General features: G+C 36.9%; 1 long non-coding RNA gene across 1 annotated transcript; it reads left to right on the top strand.

Moving 5' to 3' along the window:
• Positions 1-12474: 12474 nt before the first annotated feature.
• On the top strand, positions 12475-16643 carry LOC146891168 (uncharacterized). The gene is made up of 2 exons (XR_014997782.2): positions 12475-12733; positions 16435-16643. It is a non-coding gene; the product is annotated as an uncharacterized LOC146891168 (long non-coding RNA).
• The last annotated feature ends 2201 nt before the right edge of the window (positions 16644-18844 follow it).

Raw genomic sequence — 18844 nt, 5'->3', positions numbered from 1 at the left:
AAAGTGTCTTTCATCAAGGTAAATTTAGAATTATCCTCCTTATTAAATGTTATCTTGTATTTGAATTTTAATTTTTAACAGCTACAGGGTAAACTGTATGTAATTAAGATATAAAATGCAATTAACTTTGACACAAGTATACAACTCTGAAATCATAACTAAGTCAAGATAGTGAAAACATACGACACTTGAACATTTCCTTCTGCCCCAAATAATCTTACACGCCCATCTCTGCCCATACACCTGCCCCAGAGGTCATTTACATTTTCCCTTTAAATGAATTTTATTGCAATTTTGTAGGAGGAGGGCCTGCTTGTTCATCCTGGATGGCGGGCTAGCTTATCCCCAAAATAACCACACAAAAACCGTATTAATTAAATGACTGCTTGGTCCATTAGCTCTAGCTTCTTATTGGCTAGCTCTCACATCTTAATTTAACCCATTTCTATTAATCTGTATATCACCACAAGGTCGTGGCCTACCAGCAAAGTTCTGGCATGTCTGATTCTGGCGGCTGCTCCATAGCATCACCCTGACTCCACCTTTCTTTCTTCTAGCATTCAGTTCTGTCTTTCCTGCCTAGCTAAGTTCTGCCCTGCTATAGGTCCAAAGCAGTTTCTTTATTCACTAATGGTAATCATCACACAGAGGGGACTCCCTCATCATAATCTTTACTATTTATGTGAATGGGATCACACAATATACTTTCCTGTAGGAAGACCATGGCTATTTTAAACAGCACATTGATTCTGAGATTAAAGCAGATTTGTAACATTTCATAATATCTCATTTCCTTTCTCTCTTTCCTTTCTCTCTCCCCCTCCCTCCTTTACTGAGTAGCATCCTTCAGTCAAACTGTTTATATTAATATTCCACAATTTGTCTTTTTCCTTCACCTGTTGATGGACATTTGGGCTGTTTCTAGGTTTGAGCTATGATTAAGTAAAACCACTATGAACACATATATAAGTTACACGTGGTCCTCTGCTTTGGCTTTTCTTGGATAAATTTATAGAAGTAGAATGGCCACCAAGTGTCTCAAACAACATTTCATTTCTTTATATACACCAAACAGGTCATTCTAATTTTGTACACTTTATAAAATACTTAGACGTATAGCAAATTCTTTTACATTTTCAATACTTTAACAATCCATGATGTTCAATGCGTCTTCCTGTATTTATTTACCAGCCATACATCTCTCACATATTTTCTGCACATACATGGCTGGATTGCTTGCTTACTTATTACTGAGTTTCAGTTTCTTCTAGTCTGTGCAATATTTCATTCTCATGAAATACCTGTCAAAGAGTTTTTAACATAAGTCTAACTTACCAATTATTTTCTTTCACAGATTGTACATTTAATGTACCTACAAGTCTTTGCTGAAACACAAAAGAGCTTATTATTCCCCCCCACTTCTTCCCTGGAACTTGTATAGATTTGGTTTTCATATTTGTTTCTGGTCTACCTTTGAGCTAATACACCTATTGTGAGGCATGGGTTAAGGTTCATTTATTGATAGCATTAAGTTCTCTTAGGTAAAGTGACTTCTCTTTTTCCAACTAATAAGTTTTGCATCTGTGTCAAATTTGATTAACCATATATATGCCGACCTGTTTCTAAATTTTCTTTCCTATAAAATAAGTATGTTGTCTTTCTTTCTATCATTACCACACTAACTACATTTATAATAATGCTTTGGCCTTTATAATAAAATCTTGAAATCTGTCCATGTCAGTTCTCCAGATTTATTTATTCGCAAATTTATTGAGGTTCATTGCATCTTGCCAATTTTGTCATTAAAAATTCTTCAGAATTCTAGTTCAGATTCTACTATATCCCTAGGTAAGTGGGAGAGTGAGTGTTAGTAAAATATCTTCATTTGTACTCAGGGATCACATTTTTTTCATTTATTTATGTCTTGTTCAGAAGTGTTTTCAATGTGCAGTTCACTTACTTTTGTGTGTGTGTTGTTGAGATGTGACTTAATCTATGAGATGTGGTATAGGCAGGCTTTGAACTCATAGCAACTTCTTCCTCAAGCCCCACAGGGCTGAGATTACAGGTGAGAACCATCACTGCTGTCATTACAAATTTTTCAGTATACTGATTCAAGGATATTTTATTATTTACTTAACTATGGATTTTTAATTTCAATTTCAGTCATTTGATCTTAATAAAAAACAGACTCGTATTGTTTATTTATCTTCTATCATTCAGGCTTCCTAATTTTTTGTTTTGTGGGATTTTACTTTTAAGGAAATGATGGCACATGTGAAAAAGAATGCTTTATTGTTTTCTAGCCGTTCTTCCTATATTGCAATGTAGATTTTCAATGCGATTTTAGAAAAAAATAGCAAGCATGAATTTTCTGTTCATTATTCCTGATCCTATGGGTGAAGTGGTCAGTCTTTCTCCAATAAGAATAGTTAAATAATATCTAGGTTTTTCATAGATGCCATTTAGCATGTTGAGTAAATTCATTATCTGTTTCTAGTTTTCTGAGACTTATTACTATAAATTGATTATATCTCCATATCTCTAATAATTTGTTTTATCTATGAATTTTTATATGTTTTACTTTTATTTTTAGTCTATTGTTATGAGCTTCATTAATTGAATTTTCAATTATTAAACCAATTTTATAACTCTGGCCTAAGTTACATTTGGTTAGGATGTTCTATCTGTTTATTGTTTCTGTGCTTATTAGGTATTGTTACACAATACTTTGTTTACATTTACAGTATGTGGTATTAATACTGAACACAGAATGACTTAAAGAATGGCAGCGTCCAACTGAACCATCAGAGAGAATGGGTTTCCTTGTAGAAAGCTTTGCAGTTCCACATCAGTTTCCTTCACAGAGAGATCTGCTTATGTCCCTTACGTCTTGAATGTTTTGGAGAAATGAATCTACTTTATCTAAGTTGTCAAATTTGTTGAGACTAAGATTTCATAGTTTTCCTTTGTGCATTTGTGGAGTCTGTAGTGATGCTCTCTTCTTATTCATGATATCAGGAAACTGTAAAATCTTTTCTACCGCTAATATAGAACTTGCATCTCTATCAACTTTAGTGAATTACTCAAGGAACCAGGTTTTGTTTCATCAACTATTCTCCATAGAAAATTTTTATTGGTTTTTTTTTTTTTTGCTGTTATCCATTACCATGTCTATTTTACTTTCTTTTAGTGTGGTTTTTCCTCTGCTAATATCTCAAGTTGAGAACCTTTATTTGGGTCTTACTTAAGCTTTCTAACTTCTACTTTAAATTTGTTTATCTTATGTGTTTATCTGATCATTTCCGACTTTTAATAAGGACAATTAGAATCACTCCTTTTAAGAATACTACACATTTGAAATGTGCATTCTAAATCTCAGAAGAAATGCTTACCTTCAGAACCCATCCCATCTCAAGTCTCCCCTAAATCTTTTGCTCTTAGCAGCATCTGACGGGCATACCATTTTGTTCTCACATCTGGGACCCTTCGCTGGTTCTTGAGCACATAAATTTGTTACTTTTCTCTATATTCTTCTTAAATGATTATTCTGGAGATGCTAACTCTGCCAAGGCCTCTACTTTAAGCCCTTCTTCAAATGTCAGCTTTTCCGTGGGGCTTCCATTGATCACTATCTTTAAAATTGAAAGATTTCCCTGGATCCCTGCATTTATTTATGTTCCTCCCTGCTTTACTTTCTCTAAAGGACTTATAAAATAATACACTGTACATTTTCTTCTGCGTGTGCTTTATCTTTTAGTTAGTCTAACAGAGTGGAAGCTACTTGTAAAAGAAGTTTCCATCTGTTTATATGGTTGGTTGGTTGAGTTTCTTGTTGTTGTTTTGATATTTGATCACTGGCTCTTATAAGTTGGCCTGACTTTTTTCTGTGTATAAATGGTGCCTGCACATGAGTATAAAGATATATTCTCCCATGCACACAGAAGCAAAGCAGGACATTTTCTCCTTGACTGCTCTCTATCTTTTTGCTTTGAGACAAGCTCTCTCACTGATCTGAAAGTTCACCATTTTGCATAGGCTGAATGATCAGTGAGTTTGGGGATCTGCCCCTAAGTTTTGTGGATGTAGGCATGTGCAACCACGTCCAACTTTTTATGTAGATGCTAAGAATTAGGATTTGAATTCTCAGATATGCAAAGCAAGTTTTCCTACTCTTTTAGCCATCTCCTCAAACCTTCTTTTTTGTCTTTTGAGACATGATCTTGCTATGTACCCTAGGGTGGCCTTGAACTTCCAAACTTTCTGCCTTTGTTTGGAATCTGGGTGTAAGTTATCACACTCATGTTTTGATGATCTTTTAAAATCAAGTCTATAACCTTGAAACATTTAAACTTTTCTGAAGTGTTTTTCAGATTACACATGTATGTCAAAGCACAAAAGGCACATTTCTCCCTCTATGCCCACCATCTATTTTCTGGAGGCAGAGGTTTTCTTAGACAGGAGTTAAGAAAGAAATAGTGAATGTAGGCACCCAAAGGCACACTCACAATATCTATATAGAATCAAACAGAACCTGAAGAGTCTCATCTACTAAATACTTAATTGACTGATTTTTGAACACAGTCTTATCAACTTCAGTGCCCATTTCCTAGCAGCTGGCTCTGCACTGCAGTTGGGAAGCAGTGCTTCCATGGATGCAATCACACTGTAGCGGACAGAGAGTACCAGTTGGCTTATCTTTCCCTATGAGTGTGAACTATCACGTGGTGCTTATTGCATCTCTTCTAGGTGGATTTACGTGTTCATTTCACAAAGCATAGGAGAGGAAATAGGTTGCTCAACCAAAAGCATAGATTTGAACACAGCTTTCTCTTTCTCCTAAGTTCACTTCTTCACACCAGCATTGAGCTGCTTCACTCTTAATGTCCAGAGTGGAATCAGATCATACAGCAGTAAGGCAAGAAGACCAGAAAGGCACACACAGTCAGAAAGAGTATAAAGGACCGTAGACAATTCTGCACACCACAGTCTGTGTCGCGGGCATCATTTCTGGATAGCACAGCATAGTCATTAATGTTCATAATGATAAAACCAAGTCATCAAAAAAGATTAATTACATTCCATCCATTCTGTTTAAGAAGGCAGAGAAGTGTGAAATCCATTTTAGAAAGATTTCCATCAAAAATGATTAAAATTTTCAACTATCCAGAATGATACATTCCCTGGGGTCTCTACATAGCCAAATATGTAAATGGAAAGCCACAAATATTGTTACACAGTTCTTACAAAGTAAAATAAAACAACAACACCAGAGGGGGAAGAGAGAGAGAGAGAGAGAGAGAGAGAGAGAGAGAGAGAGAGAGAGAGAAGAGAAGAGAGAAACAAATTATTTAAGTGAGTTGAGGATGGGATATTCCTATAGTGGTTACCAAGGTATAAACATACCTAAACTGGTATGTATCTATTTTTCTTAATAGCTTCTATGTGTACTCATTGGTTAGGTGTGAATTTGAATGGATGTCACTCCAACCAAGAAGACTTTAATTATTTTGATTATTTCTTCTGCTATGCAATCTTTTAGGAAAGGAATGGTGTATTCTCCATAATTTTGAGCACATATTTCAGGTCACCGAGTCTCCACAAACATACTCATTAAAAGTTACCTCTAAGTATGAAACAAGATTATTTTAATGTTGGATCCTGCTTGATTTAAATTTCAGTCATAGAATCAATAAACAAATACTTCTCTCTTGGCGTAGTTTTTAGAATGTGGCAAATACTCAGTTAATTTTAGCTAAAAGATTTCCTTCTGACCATCAGAAGAAAAATGATGAAATAGTGTCAAATCATGCTGAATCTTTATTCATCATTTACGAAATGTTATATATTTATTTCAAATAACAATCTGACAAATGCTGATGTAGATATTTATGTGCTTCAGCATCCTCATTTCTTAGAAAACGTTTGGCTTTTAAAAGCACTCAATAAATATTGAATGAATGAATAAATGAATGAATGAATGAAAGAAACAAATTAATGAACAAGTGGTAAAACTGATTAATGATATAATAAAGTGATTAATAAATATAATTTGGTGACAGTGATATGCATGCAATGGAATCACACAATATCTGGAAATCTATAAGGTAAATTATTACTATTAGTTACACAGGTAAATTTCTCACCTTTCACTTTATTTACATGACACTTAAATGATTGTAGCACAATATAGTAATTTATAATTTAAACAATTTATGTTCTATTATAGAAATATTTTGCTGCAGTGGATAGTATACAAGTTGCATTTTGTATAGCAATAAAAATAATATTATGTCACCTACCTATCAGGTAGTATATTTACCATAATAGACCCTGACATAGTCAAACCCAACAGTGTTAAGAAGCCTTAACTAAGGTTAGAGAGACAGCTAAGTGAGCAAAGTATTTGCTGAACAAACATGAGAACCTGAGTTCAAATCCCAAGAACCCTTGGAAAGCAGGGTATGGTTATGATCATCTGTAATATCAACAAGAAAGAAGCTAAAGACAGGAGAAGCTGGGAAACTCACAGGTAAGCTAGCTTGGTGCCTGCAGTGGTAAACAACCAGAGCATCTGCCTCAAATAAGACAGAGAGCAAGGACTGACATCCAGGTCATCCCATGATGTCCACAGTCATGCCATGACATCAGTTTACGCCTCTCACACACATAATATACACAGAGTTACATATCATATATTGCATACAAATGCACACACACACACACACACACACACAGAATACTTAGTTAATCAAGCAAGCAAGAGTGAAGATACATGAAAAATCACAGCAATCAAAATCTTTCACCAAGTGGAGAGTGTATGACTAGCAACTGTTTTCTGGATATGGGCTTTCCTTTGGAGTTCTTAAAGTGTTTGGAGCTAAACATAGGTAACAGTTACACAGTACTATGCTATTACATCATTCTCATTGTTCACTTGAGAATGATGAGCTTCACATCATGTAAATTTTATATCAGAAAGACAAAGCACCAATGTACATTCATCAAATAAAACGAATATATATATATATATATATATATATATATATATATATATATATATATATATGGTGTTTGAGAGTCACTTAGGCTAAACATGAGGACATTCTTAAGTGGGATGCATGCCTAAAAGGATAGAGGACTAGTGGTAACCCCAGTGGGTAGCCTCTGATTATCAGAAATATTAGCCTCCACTATAATTACAAATTAAAAATAGTAGCTACTTTTTGTTGCTGTGATAAAATATCATGAACAAAAGCATACTTTGGAAGAGTTTGTCTGGGCTTACAGTTTACTAAAGGAGGAGGAGAGCAGGTATCACCAGACAGCTGGAGGAGAAAGCTGAGAGATAACATCTTGAACTGCACACCAGTTCACAGAGAATGAGCAGGCAGTGAAGTGATTTGAGCATGCTCAGATCTGCCCCCAGTGACATACTTCCTCCAGCAAGACTCTACCTCCTAAAGGTTCCATAACCTCCCCCAAACAGTGCTAGCATCTAGGAACCCTATTTACAAGTACTGAAGTCTATAGGGAATCTTTCTATTTTAGTTTACTTTTTTTTTAATTTAGAGACAATTTTTTTTATTTTACATATCAATCCCAGTTTCCCCTCCCTTTCCTCCTCCCACTCTCCCTACTTTCCCCCATCCACTCCTCAGAGAGGATAAGACCTCCCTCAGGGAGTCAACAAACACTGGCATATCAAGTTGAGACAGGACCAAGGCCCTCCCCTCTGTATCTAGGCTGAGTAAGGTATTCCTCCTAAGCACTGGGTCAAGCTCCTTGAGTCCAGTCGAACAAAGGAAGGAGCAATAATATGAGCAAAGGAGTCAAGATCATGATGGGAAAACTCACAGGGACAGCTGACCTGAGTTTCTGGGAGCTCACTGACTGTGAACTGATAGCTGACCTGCATAGGCCTGAACTAGGCTCTCTGAATTTGGGTGACAGTTGAATGGCTGGGCAATTTGTGGGGCCACTGGCAGTGGGACCAGAATTTTTCTCTGGAGAACCATTCTTATTTGTACCACCACACCTCCCACATGACATGACTTCTCAAAGCAAGGTAGAAAAAGAAAAAGCATCGAATAATAACTTAAAGGAGGTGAACCATCCTCAACCATCTAATTCATATTAGATGGACTCCATGTTTATTTTCTCCAGAGACCATGGTCATCATTTTGACATCTTCAGTCTTTTGCAGGGTCATGACTGTTGAATGAGCAGCATTTAACAGGAGGACCAGTGTTGGGATAGTAGAGCCCTTAGGATAGCATTGTTATTGACGAATAGAGGACTAAACTCAGGAGCTTATAAAATTGGCATTGTCAAAGCCAGCTACAGTCTAACAATGGCACATTCTTTTCCGCTGACCTCCACACATATGTATGCTGTGGCAAATGTGTTCCTGCACACATATGATCACATCTATACATTTACTACCTTCCACATACCCAGACACCTAAGAATAAGAAAAGTCATGAAAACCAGAAGTTCCTTGATTTTTGCCTCCATTTATTCTGGTCCAGGAACGACCTGTAAATCAGATTCACCGTACATTCTTAGATACTTTGATGTAGATTGTCTGTGGGACCAGCTTTTCAAAGCCCAGCACTGGCCCCTCCAACCCCTTGATGGGAGCTGTCTTCCCATAAATGGTACTTTTTCTGTCGTGAATAGAACATTAGGGTTGGAGATGCCCGTTGCCCTAATACTCAATAAAGTGTGAAGGTAGAACCTTGGGTGCTTTTGATCTATTTTCATTCAATGCAAGTAGAACTTTCTAACAACCAAAACTATTCAGAAAATAAAAATGCCTCATGGCGCTGGGAGATTTGGAAACATAGTTGAGGGGCATATTTCAGTAACTTATAATAAACTCTGTTACACAAGAGGGATTTCAATCGTTTGCTTCTTAGGGATCTTTCCAAGTCAGATTCTCTAATTCTATGATAAAAACAGGTTGAGCAGGCAGAAGAAGCAGATGATGTATGCATATATAACTACTTAGAGAAATGTAGATCTCTATAAAAATCTGAGGTGTTATTTATATTACTCATGATTCAGGGGTAGTATCTAAGACCATTTTTGAAAATTTCTGAAATTCATATCATTCTTATGAAAATATTTAATAAAAATATTACATAAAATCAGTTAATTTAAACATAAATTACAAAATATAATGAATATGATGTTTGAGATTAAAATGTTTAATTTACTTTTAATATTTTTCTAATTTATTTTTCTATTTATTTTTTGATTTAAAATATACGAAAAGTTCTGTGATAAATTGTTTGTAGCATTCAGAAAAATTTAGAAAGAAAATAATACAAAATCATGAATCGATCTACCACTGAGAAGAAACTGATAATAGTATTTTGGGCTGTTTCTCTTCTGTTGCCTTCCAAATACACACACATTTAAAAACGAGAATTCATGGTGATTCTTTGACTTGTATTTTACATATTTTTGAAAACATGTTATAAATATTTAACATACTATGCCTTTAACAAACAAATTGATTAATGACAAAAATTAAGTGGCTTAGGTTACGTTTGATATTGATCTGAAGAGAAGTAAACTCAGGAGCTTATATTAGCACCTTCAAATTGAGAAAACAAGCAAAAAACATTTAAACTTTAGTTTCTTATCTTTGCATATCCATATTATTTCTATTTTTTATTTTAATATATATGTCTGGCTATAGGATATAAAATCCAGTGAGCAATGGGTTAGGGGCTTTCCAGACAAGCGAAATATACCTACTGTACAATCATAGCAAGTGTTTTGCAGGGGCGAGCAACTGCTTTCTAATTGGATTTGAGACCTGTTCCACAGGAGGGACTTCGTATCTGCTTCTGCAAGCCTGGTTAAAACCCTGTGGCTAGGGAAGTCATAGCCCCTCGTGGAGAAGCTACTGTTGCTGTTTTCCTAAACAAACATGACCTGGTCAGCAACTGCCTTCCAGAAGACTGTGTTTTTCCCCCTATGATTAGTGTTACCGTCGTCCTTGTTTCAAGAAACTTCTCTGATAGAGGGTAGTGGTAACTGTGGGGAATTGGTCAAAATGAGAGTGAGTGCTGAATGCCACCGTGAGTGGGACATCTGTAACACCTCCTCCATGTCTCCTTAACCACCTGGAGTAATGGACGGAAAGAATGCAAGAGGCAGAAAAGGGGCCTTGAGTAGTGTAAAGCGCTGACATCTGGGCGTGGCGTGCGCATTATGCTCCTGAACTCACAGCTGTCGTGGTTACTGGCCGCAGTCTGCACTAGGCTGAGCTTGGCAACACCTGGTCATGAAGGGGAACGAACGAGTCTCATAGGTGCTTCCTCTCCAAGGATTTACCACAGTGAACGGGGGTAGGGGCAGGGCTTCGTCACTGGGGCAGCACTGTCGAGTTTCTCACGCTCCTGTGGGCCTCGCAGACACCGCACCTTTTCTCCTGGCTCTAAGCAACTCTGATAACACACGTTGGAACATTAAAAATGAAAATACCGATCACCTTACCAAACCAAAACATAAAAATAAAAGGAGGACTAGTTGAGAAGGGAATTTTTAGGAGTAGGAAGGGATAACAGAAGGAAGTGAGGAGCAGGAAGGGTAAATATGATCAAAATATGTTATGTCCATGTATGAAAATTTCATAACGAAATCCATGAGTGTAATTTGCATATGCTAATATGTAACCATTTGTTTTTAAAAGAAGAAAGATGATCCTTCTATCTGGGCTCTGACTCACCTCTATTTTTAGGGTAGATTTCCAGACATGAAGAGTGTCAGTGGAACCCACGAACATGACAGAGATTCTTGGAATATTTCAACGTTTTTGTTGTTGCTGTTGTTGTTGTTGTTTTTGTTTTGTTTTTTTAAAGAAGACTGTAACAACTAACTTTTAAGCAAGCAGGAGTGAGATCTCACCTCTCAGTGGACTGCGGCAAGCATGAGTATTTATAAGAAAGAAAGCAGGGAGCCACGGAAAAGTTCTCCATGAAATCTGATAGACAGAAATGTGCGATCAGTGTTTCCCCTTTTCTTCTCACATTAACGTGCAGAAGCATGGTAGACTGAAACTCACTTGTCTTTCTTCTTTCAATGTTCCACATTCTCCTCATACAATTACATTAATTTACCTAAGACATATTCCAATCGTGATGAAGTTTAATGTATAATATTCTTCCAGTTTCACGAGGGTAGGGAAGTGGATAGGGGAAGGGACTTATTTTTAAGAAAAAGACACAATTACCAGGTTATCGTAATATGTTTGTTATTGAAAATGAAGACTCCCAGGGAATTATGTGCCATTTTTGGAGTTACGAAATGGCAGCTTTCTTTTCTTAAGGAAAATAATGGGACAATAAATATGAATGACTTTCTCGAATGCACTGAAAGACACTGCAATAGTAAATACAGGCTCCTCACTGCTTAGTCCACAATTTCATTTTCAATGAATCAAAATGGGTCAGTCAGAAAGAAATAATTCCAGGTAGTAATTTATTTTCTCATTTAAAAACCCCTCAAATTTGACCAGATTCCTTGAACTTTTGCAGTAGCCAGGTTATCTTGTATAGATTACTTATAGAGCCATGTATCTGCTGCATGCTACTTCCTAGCCCATTATAACTTTGCAACTCATCCTTGAAATTATATTTACTTTCCCAGAAACCACCATTAGGTTACTGGTGCTCTCTGGCTTATGAATGTATGTCCATTTCATAAGGACTGCCCAGTCATAAAATGAATTCCTTAAGTATTTATTTTTCCTGAAATAAATTTTTTTCTGTCAAATAAAACGTTTGCCAAAAATGGTATAAACATAATGGTAAAACGTATAATTTCCAGAATCTACAAAAAGATCACAGCTTTAGAGCAATTTTTAAATGCGAATAACTTCTTAGATGCTACACTAACTTGGCCAATTAATTTCTACTTAGACAAACTCTGTTTTAGAAAATAAACTTCTCAATTCTGATGCTCCTGGTGCCAAATGTACTTTGACTTGTACCATTTCCAAACAGTTGCACTGTGTAGTCTTAACTCAGCTTGAATCTTACGATACAAAATCATGCCTTGCTTCATCTCCAGCTGCCACTCTGCCTTCTCTCTTGTTACAGTGTGGTGCAAAGGAAAAGGGCTTTCTCTCCACCTACTGTTCTCACTGCAAGATTAGAAATGACAGAAAAACACCATGGCAACCTCAAAATGACTGGAGAAAAACCATATTTCCCAGTCCTTTTCTTCTTCTCCAGTTAGTTTGGATAAGAAAGTATATGTTATTCCAAACGTGCCAAAAAAAAATTGTTGCTACTCTGTGCCCATGTGCCCATGATCAGCCTCAACTTTCAAACCGTGAATGCCACAGAGTACTGGGCAGTCGTATAAGGATTTGGTATATTTAACACAGTGCTTGCAGTGAACAGTTAATTTGCCATAGAGGCTTCCTACTGAAACTGTCCAGCTTCCTTTCCTATTTCTGGGGGTGGAGCTTGGGCTCATGGGAGCATTTCTGCCCTCCAACCCTCACTGCTGCAAAGGGGAAGAAGGCTACCTGTTGTCTTTTGTGATTTTGTTGTTTTGAGTGCTGATGAAGGCACTGGCGATGAATTTAGTCTCCAGCACCTGGCATTAGCATGCTTTAGGTCATGCCAGCCGTACCTCTTTTATACGGTTGACAGGATCGGGACCGGGCTTCTAGTAAACTTCAAGGAACTGCTCTCTTCAGCTTTCGCTGGTGAGTTTGGGCTCTTACTGATTCTTGAGACTAGCTGGTGAGCTTGCTTCTCTTCCTCTGACCCCAGCCTCTCTGTGGCAGATGCCTTGTCCAGACCCTGTAGCCACTCAGGCACCTGTTTGGGCTCCAGAGTCACAAGATATCTTGTAGATCTCTTTCTTACTTCTTCTGCCTTTTCTCCTCTCAAAGCTCGCCCTAGTGTTGGTGTCAGCGCATGAGAAGGCTCTTTTGGTTCCTGCCTCTGATTCAAGACAGGCCAGCAGTTTATAAACATCATCCTAATTGATATGTTGTAGATCGCCATGCTTGCTTGTCAGAATGCTGTCATCTTCCTGAGCTACAGCATGCACCAGCCAGCTCTGAGTGTTTCAGTCCACACCACCTTCTGTCTTCCCTCCTGTGTTTTCCTAAGAAAAAAAAGCCACTCAATCTGAATTCTTGCCTCCCTTCTCTGGAATGTTCTCTGAACCACTCTTAGACACCCTTTACGTTTTTTTGGCTGAAGTTGAGGTTTCCAAACATCTACTTATCTTCACTCCCTTACATTTAAGCATATTTTCAGTCCTACAATGTTTAATTTATATATTTCAGTAGGTCTTTGAATTTATAAAATCCTTACAATGACCACAAATCCTAATTCACATTTTTTGTCTCACTACACACTGATGATTTTTTAAAGAGTCTTTCCTTGAACAATGACATTTTTTCTCTTTATATTCCTACTTTAATAATCTCAATCATGCCTGATATAATGGATGCCTCTGGCTGAATAGGGGGAGGTTCAGTTCATTTATTTCAAAAGTCTTAACCTTTTAATGGTAGAAACTGAAGATACTGGTAAATCACTTTTACCTCCCAGTCATTCCAGACGCCTTTCTAAGGAGAACCACCCTTTTTTTTTTCTAAACACTATCTTTTTTTATAAGCAAAGTGCTTTTGAATAAAAATATACTATACTTTATCTTCTGTCACATAATATCTCTAATCCACAAGACTTTAATAATAACCTGTTTTAAATTTCAATTCAATTTTTAAAACTGCATTCATTCAATTATTTTAAATCAGCTTTTAGTGTGGTACACGGGTAAGGTGGGCAGAATCGCAAAGACAGAAGATAATCTTTACACATCACATGTAAATAACCAACGCCCACAGGTACAATAGAAGGAGTGGAAAAACTAAGTGTGCAGGCGTGCACGCATGCACACACACACACACTGCCCATAATATATACTTAGTAGACATTTATTACTCTGTATATGTGTTGTATAAACAACAACCACAACAAAACCTCTGGATTCTCTGAGAATGAGTCAAGGAAGACTTGGAGGCAGAAGGAAGGTGAGATGAGCCAGCCCTCCAGCTTGGGGTAGAATGGAGATGTGGAGAAGTGGAGAATGCTTCTGGTTCAGGCCAAAAGGAAGTATCACGGAGAATGACAGGAAATAAGGAGTGTGGGATGAGAGGATAGTTTGCTATATTCAGCTTTAAATGCGCTGGATAGACCAAGTCATTCTGAGAAAATGTATTTTTTTTCACATATTTGTTCTTGGCACAGCCTCCCCTCTTCTCCCGCCTCCCTGCTTTTCATGAAACAAATGCTTTGTTCTACTCCCCCTAACCCGTGACTGATATCGGCTCATTCCACCTCTTGTGTTTGCTTGATCACAGCTGTCCACGACTGGTTTATTTTTCTCCCCAGTGGTCTGACTAAGCGGGGCTTGTAGCAAATTGCCCATCAGTCCCCAAGATTTGAGTTTGGAATCAAGCCATTCTTGCTACTAGTTAGGTTAGCAAGGGTTTGATTTTCTTCTATTTTGCAGCTAAATTTCTACTGAAATAATAATAGTCTTTCAAAAAGTAGTTCATTTATATTTTTAGGGTGCTTCCCTTTTTTCTTTTCTTCTATCATAGCCAAACATGCTGGGGGAAATGAGAATGTGAGCATTCAAAGTCTCACCTGTACCATGACTCCTGCCTGAGACTTCAAGGAGTTTGGACAAATGCCCAATGATTTTTTTTCTTTCAATTTCATTCTTCTCAACCTCCATACTGGTCTTTACAATACTTTTATCAATTCGGCGCCCCCCCACCCCGGTCTCTTTCCCTTTCTTCATTGACTTGTATTTTACGTGTATGTGTTAGTTCCTATATATATATGCCTGAGGAGGCCAGAATGGGAGGTCAACTCCTCTGAAACTAGAATTATAGGCAGTTGTGAATTTCCTGAGGTAGATACTGGAAAAATGAACCTAAGTCCTCTGAGAAATCAGTAAGTGCACTGAACACTTAAGCATACCCCCAGTCCCTAACCAGGCCCTCTTAAAGTGTTTCATTTATTCTGTTCCCTTCTTGGTTTCTAGAAGGCAGTACTTCTCTGGCAGGCCTCCTACCTTGCTAGTTTATCTTTTATCTGAGTCTTTCTCCATCTAATGCTGTTGCTTGGATGTTATTTGTCATCTGAAAGCTCATGCATTGAATGAAAGTTTAGTTCCCACTGGGTTAATGTGGAGAGGTGGTGGTGTTTAAAAAGGCAGGGCCTGTGGAAATTGTTTTGATTAGTAGGGAAGAAGGAGTACATTCTAATCTCAGAGAGTGAGTTGATCCGGTGACAGACATGTGTCTATGGAAGAGCAAGTTTGATCCCCGAAGCTCTCTAGCTTGGAGTGTCACTCTGGGGACTCTTCTTTTTGCATAGTACCTGCCAAGACATCCCACTATGAATAGACATCCCACTATGAATAGACATCCCACTATGAATAGCAAAGGATGTTTTTGATGATCAATTTGAATGTAAACTTGGCAAGACCTTGAACACCTGGGAAGAGTCTCAGTGAGGGATTGTAGTGTCTTACTGCCTCAACAGACAAGAACCAGCCTAGTGGGCAGCATCATCCCCTATGCGTTAGCAGGAAAAGCTCGCTGAGCATTAACTATACATGCATTAGTTTCTCTGCTCTTGACTTCGGATGTGATGTGACTACCTGCTTTACATTTTCATCACCTTTGTTTCTCCACTATGATAGACTGTAACCTGGAGTTGACATACAATAAGCCCTTTGTTCCTTAAGTTTCTTTTTCTCTGGACATTTTATCACAGGACCAGAGATGAGACTAGAAGAATTTTGGATACTGTTTTTATGACTCTCCAAACCTGTGAGCTAAATAAGCTTCCATTTTGAACAAAAAACCATACCTCAAGCATTTTGTTATAGCAGCAGAAAGTAAACAAATTAACTATATCAGGGACCACTTCCCACAGTTCGCCTAGAAAACAAACATCTATTCAGTTATGATTCTGTCAGTGAATTAAATCTGCTTTTTTTAGGTCAGAATCTTCATGATCTATACATATTTTAATGGTGGGTATACTATCTAGCAACCAAATTTCTAACATATGAGCTTTTTGGAGTATATTTCATCTCCTAGTTTGAAAAGAAGCATTGTCTTGAGAATATGGAGAACAAAGTCAAGTTGTGTTTAGGAACTATTTGAGTGAGAAGACCTGGGTTTTGCAGAGCACATATTCTTTGAAAAATATTGAGGGATCCTTTGTAAGTAACATTACTATAAACTAAGAAATTGGGATTTTTTTTTCCCCTCAATTTTAATGGTACTCATTGAAAATCTGCAAGTCACTAGTTGGATAAGGTTTCTGTCTGGAACTAACATCTGGCTTCTCCAAAATTATTTTCCATCAGATATGCTCAAAATCTTCATCTTCGAGACAATTTGCATAATGGATGAAGAGTAAAGATCCAAATTGTTTGGAGGTTAAAGGACAGATTTTAAGTGATAAAATCCTGGACTCTAAGACTCATGAGAATGGAAGCTAGTCTCACCTAATTCCCCAAAATGGGCCATGTCCTCTGTTTAGCTCAATGTTTTTTCAATAAATGAATTAACCATACTGTTTGTGTTTTGGACAACACTATAGGTAGAGGGGTGGATAACATTCTTACTGCTGTTCTGTGAAAGTTTATTCCTCAAGTTCATTTTCCCCACAGCTATAAAATCACTGTGTTGTAGATTAAGGACCTTCCTCAAGGGCTTTACTCCTGTATTTATTTACAGAGTTTGACTGTAGCTTTACAGATAGCATCAGTAAGTGAGCACAGAGAAAGAGTCATCGGGCACTGTTTTAAAATTTACTGATGACCTCTTGTAGTAGTCATCTGTTAACACAGACAACTTGAGTAACATTCCAAATATTCATTAGCCTTGTCTGTCTGTTATATGGTGACTAATGTTCTAAAGTTAAGAAGGCTAACATGGATGAGCATGAACTACATTTTAATATATTTACGTGCTCTATTTCTGGAGAGATTTTATATTTTTGTTTGTTAATTTGTATGTTTCTTAGCATTTGGTCAAGAGATTCCCTCCTCTGTTTCAGTTTCTGATCTGGAAATGGTTCTACTAGCAAAAACTATATATCCATTCAAAATGTATGTGCACATTTTGGCTTACAATGTGAATGGTTAAACTATATGAGTAGGAATTGTGATCTAAAGAATATCACCACAGGCTAAGATCCAAAATGAGAAAAAGCTATTAATGAATCTCAAGAAGGTAACAGATAATACTTCAGAGCTTAAACAGAATTGCTAAGACTACTATTAATATTCTCTTTATATACAAGTACATATTATTTCACTTCCTCATATCTTTTTCTCAAATTAGCTTTTTTCAATTAAATATTACTATTTGTCTATAGTTGACTGCTTATTTTGTTGGACTGAATTTCTTACAGAAATATTAATAGTGAATGAAATCTTGGGTCTCTCATGCCAGGCTTCAACGTGCTCCATGTTTCTTGTGTCAGTAGCAATTATTGTGTTTGGTCTCATAGACGTTATTATAAAGAATCCCCTCCAGAAATACAATAATTTTTGGAGTCAGTGTTAAAATAAAATAGTAAGGCCCATTCACATGTTTGACATCCATTTCAATAGACTGGGATTCTGAAATAAGAATGGAAAAAAGCATTTTCTGGCCTCATCCTGTCGTTTGTCTATAGTACAGTTTGCTCAGATTAGTGTGGCTGGTAGACTGTTGTTTAAACCAGTTGATGCAAATTAGTCTTGTAATTTCCTTTGTAATAAAAGCCTGTTCTTGCTCACCTCATCTGCAGTTGGCTGTTCGTCAGGTTCTTGTTTTGTGTTTCTATTAAGGACAAAGAATTCGGAAGAATACCAAATATATTCTAACTACCATCTACTTCAGGTGTGGTTTTAAAATGAGCCTCCCCTCCACTTTAACATTAGTTTAGCATAAATTTTATAAATCATTGACTGACTGTCACTTTTGGAAGTACCTAAGTCTACATTTATTTTAATAAATTTCTTGAGTATACTATGTAATTAAAACTTCCAACATATATCGATTTTGGTAGATAAAGTAATTTCTAAAAGTTTTCCAAAGCTATCTGTTATCATTAATGAGCAAAGACTAACTAACATAGCAAAGCATATTAATTTATAATGGATATCAATTGTGTTTTAGTACGGGGCATTATTTTTCCATATTGTCTTTTGTTCATCTTAATGAAAACAGTGACCAATAATAATGAACATATCACCTGATATATTCTTAAAATAAATCAACACTGGCATTAACAACAACCCTGACTATATTTCATTTCTTATTTTGCAGAGGGGGAACTCAAAGAGGGTTAAACAATTTGATTGATGCTTTATGTCAGAGAATTACAGAGACTAGATCATTCCATCTTAGAAGACATATGAAACTTAGAGACATTACTGCTATGAAGCCAAGCCAGGATCTCTAAAGAGCATCCACCCAGTTCTCATTTTGGCATACATCACTCCCCACCCCTAACCTCTTTACAGCTTTTCTCAACAATCTGGGAATCGAAAGCTTCCTAATAGGGCCTATCTGAACACTAATTACCTGGATGGACTCAAGATATTTTTTTAAAATAAGTGTTGTCCTTATAAATATGTATAGGCAGAGTTCTAAATATTGATTTCTTTTTATCTCAATCTTCCTCATTGCAGTCAAGTACAGTTGTCCCTTGATGTCCATGAGGCAGAGTTGGCGGATTGTACTGGGATCCCTCTACCTGTGGTTGCCTAAACTGACTGATGT

The sequence above is a fragment of the Myodes glareolus genome, chromosome 17 (genome assembly GCF_982192425.1).
Source record: "Myodes glareolus chromosome 17, mMyoGla1.1, whole genome shotgun sequence".
NCBI classification, from domain to species: domain Eukaryota; kingdom Metazoa; phylum Chordata; class Mammalia; order Rodentia; family Cricetidae; genus Myodes; species Myodes glareolus.
Note: the sequence above shows the minus strand (reverse complement) of the source record. Positions and strands in the feature narration are given on the sequence as shown.